This window comes from Triticum urartu, chromosome 5A (assembly GCF_056163025.1).
Source record: "Triticum urartu cultivar PI428250 chromosome 5A, HENAU_Tu73, whole genome shotgun sequence".
Lineage (NCBI taxonomy): Eukaryota > Viridiplantae > Streptophyta > Magnoliopsida > Poales > Poaceae > Triticum > Triticum urartu.
This window is the reverse complement of record NC_141877.1, coordinates 555682973-555686253: the sequence shown is the minus strand read 5'-3', so window position 1 is coordinate 555686253 and position 3281 is coordinate 555682973. Positions and strand designations below refer to the sequence as shown.

Here is a 3281-nt window from a genome sequence, read left to right as displayed (position 1 = left end):
AGGCGCGCGCGGGGGCACAGTTAAGAGAAAGCACATGCATCTACGTCGTCAAGTACTAGCACTACGGCTATTTGGTTGCCTTCTCTCTAACTCCATTGCTTTTTTAAAATTAGTCATTTTCCATTCTACTCGTATGGCTAATCAGTTGACGCTTGTGTCAGTCAGTGCCAAGAGAAGTACTTTGCCTAGATTATATATGAAAGAAGCTTCCTAGAAACACATAACGTTGTGAGTGTGATGTTCATCATTTGATCGCCTTTCTGTCACCATCATGTTGTGTGCCTTATACCTAGTTAACTTTACATTTGTGAACCACTTAAGTTAAGAATCGGGATGGGGGGCACAGAGCAAAAGTGAAGTTCCACTTTTTGACCTTGGGTATGCTAGTCAAATAAAGTTATCCACCACATATGTATGTACAAACATCAAGACAGACATGTAGGTCACCAGATACATCTTGGACAATCAGCAGAAGGCACAAGAAATCTTCGGTTGTTAATGTTCCCTTGTCGTATGTTGCTTTATCCTCGTTTATATGCAAATTATTTCCGCATCACATAATGAAAAAGCATACTACCTATTTAGTCCAATATATCCCCATCCCTGAGACTTAACAACCAGTCATACCTTATACTCAAGTTATTCTATAAAACCACACGTGATCATCGCCATAATAAAGTTCATTACAAGTAATTAATCACCAATAGTGTCGTGTGCATCTATGAATGCAGAGGACAAGGAGCAAAACCTCTTACTTAATTTGTCTCAAGAAAGTGATCACCAAAAATGGTGTGTGTGTGTGTGTGTGTGGGGGGGGGGGGGGGGGGGGGGGGGGTAGGTAACGATCAGGTCTTTCAACTAGTGGACATGCATTTCTGGGCCCTTTTACTGCCCTATCATTTTAACTTTTCTAGTTGAGACGTAAGCATAGAAAATGGTAAAAATGCTTGCATAGAGTTCTAGGGCAATCCTTTGTCAAAACAAGTGAGAGGCCATATGGTAGTTTGTGCATTATATAAAAACAATTTGGCATAGGGTGCGATTTCAAGAGTTTGAATTTGCCGCAAGCTTTTTGACATATAATGTAGTCCCACATTCTCAAATATAAGATGTTTTGGATATTTCAATATAACTACACTGAAATTCATTAAAGAGTAAGTTCAACCACCCCCACCTCCCCCCCCCCCCCCCCCCCCCCCCGGCACACACACAAACTTGTTTTTACCCCCCTTTTGAAGTTTTTTTTGGTTGTGGATAGTTCCTATAGCGGTTCTTTTGCCGGAAAAAAAGTGTGGACCCATGCAGCACCTGGAAGCGTGTACGAGCTCTATGTTCAAATGGTGACATGTATTATTTGTACAGAAAGAGCAGAGTTTGACACTTAAAAATACAACTATAGAACCCAAAAAAGAAGAAAAGAATGCGCATCGCAAAACAGTCGTAAAGTGACTTTATTGCTCAAATCCTTATTTTAGCCATAGTTTACATGTCACACTTTTGTTTTGAGAGCTACATCAGCTGTGGCACTTATGTGCAGCAACAAAAGGCTAAAAGGGACACCACACTTGCAGTTCAATATTCCTCCTCACCTTACCTTGCACCCACCAAACCCACGCACGCGCGCACCGACGACACAAATTAATAATCGAAACTAACCTGTGCATTAGCGACCATGAATTAATTCGATGATTCTTGATGATCACTGCTCCTAAACCCCACAAATGCAGCTTAGAATTGCCGTACGCGGCGTTGTCATGCGTACGTCGGTACGTAGGGTGCGTCCATGCACGCGGAAAGCCTCTCACGGCGGCGGCAGAATGCAGCCGTCGGCGCCGCAGTGCACCGGCGGGCGGTGCTCGAAGGCGATGCATTGCTCGTGCGACCGCTGGTGCGGCCAGTCGGGGATGCAGTTCATTCGGTCGTCGCGCCGGGGGACGTGGAGGCAGGACACCGGCTCCTCGCAGAAGTAGTTGCCCACGACCGTCAGGTTCTTCAGGTTCGGCAGCAAGCAGATGGTCTCCGGCACCGCGCCGGACAGCATGTTGTACCCCACGTTGATCACCTCCAGGCTCTCCATGTCGCCGATGCTCTCCGGCAGCTCCCCCGCGAACTCGTTGTGGCTGAGGTCCAGCACCTTGAGCTTCTTCAGCTTGCCGATCTCCGGCGGGATGCAGGAGCTGATGCTGGTGTTGAGCAGGATGAGCTCGACCAGCGTGTCGGCCATGTCGCCGATGCTCGGAGGAAGGCAGCCGGCCAGCTTGGTGTTGGCGAGCACGATGACCGACGCCGTGGAGTTGGTCAGGCTCCCCGACGCCAGCGACACGTTGAAGCGGTTGTCGTTGGCGAACAGCGCGTCCAGGCTGAGCTGCCGGCCGAACACCGCGTCCGGGAGCTCGCCGTCGAAGTCGTTGAACCGGAGGTCCAGGTACTTGAGCGACGGCAGAGAGGTGAGGAAGGACGGGAAGGGGCCGGAGAGGAGGTTGTTGCTGACGTCCAGCTCGAAGAGGAGGCGCATATGCTGCATGGACGTCGGCAGCGTGCCGTGGAACCGGTTGGAGTTGAGGTGGAGAACCGCGAGGTCGGCGAGGAGGCCGAGGTGGTCGGTGAGGACGCCGGCGATACGGCCGTGGTTGAGGTCGACGCCTGCGACGGTGAGGATGCACGGGTCGTCCGGCGCGGCGGCGCAGAACACGCCGGTGTAGTTGCACACGAAGGGGCCGCACCAGTCAGCGGTCAGGTTCTTGGGGTCCTCGGTGATGACGTGCTTCCACGCCTGGAAGGCGATGTACGCCGCGTCGAGGCGCTCGTTGAACGGCGAGAGCGGCAGGGACGGCTGCGCCGGCGTCGGGGAGGGGGAAGGGGAGGGGAGAGGTTGGGGGAGACATGGGAGCAGGAGGGAGAGAAGGATGATGTGTTGGAGAGCTCTTGTGGCTGATCTTGGCTTCGAGAGGGGTGACATTTTTGTCTAGATTCTGGGTGCCTAATTATGAGCCTGGGACTTTGGGAGAGAGATGAAATGTGTGTACTGCTGTGGTAGAGTCTTGGATTTTCGGGTGGTTATATATACTGGTTTTGGGGTGAGGGGTTGGAGAAGATGACCACTAGTTTTGCATAGTCATGGATGTTGACTTGATTACATAGTGTTTTTCTTTACATATTTTTAAGGTATCTTATTTCTTTATTCTTTAATTTGTACGTGGATGCCATGCCTATTAAAGGGTTGTTTAGTTAGCATTTGAACACCAAAATACTCCACCAACAGACTTTGCGGGAGAAACTTC

General features: G+C 50.1%; 1 pseudogene; it reads right to left on the bottom strand.

The window, feature by feature from the left end:
• Window positions 1–1432: 1432 nt before the first annotated feature.
• On the bottom strand, window positions 1433–3052 carry LOC125505942 (leucine-rich repeat extensin-like protein 6 pseudogene; annotated as a pseudogene).
• Between the last annotated feature and the right edge of the window lie 229 nt (window positions 3053–3281).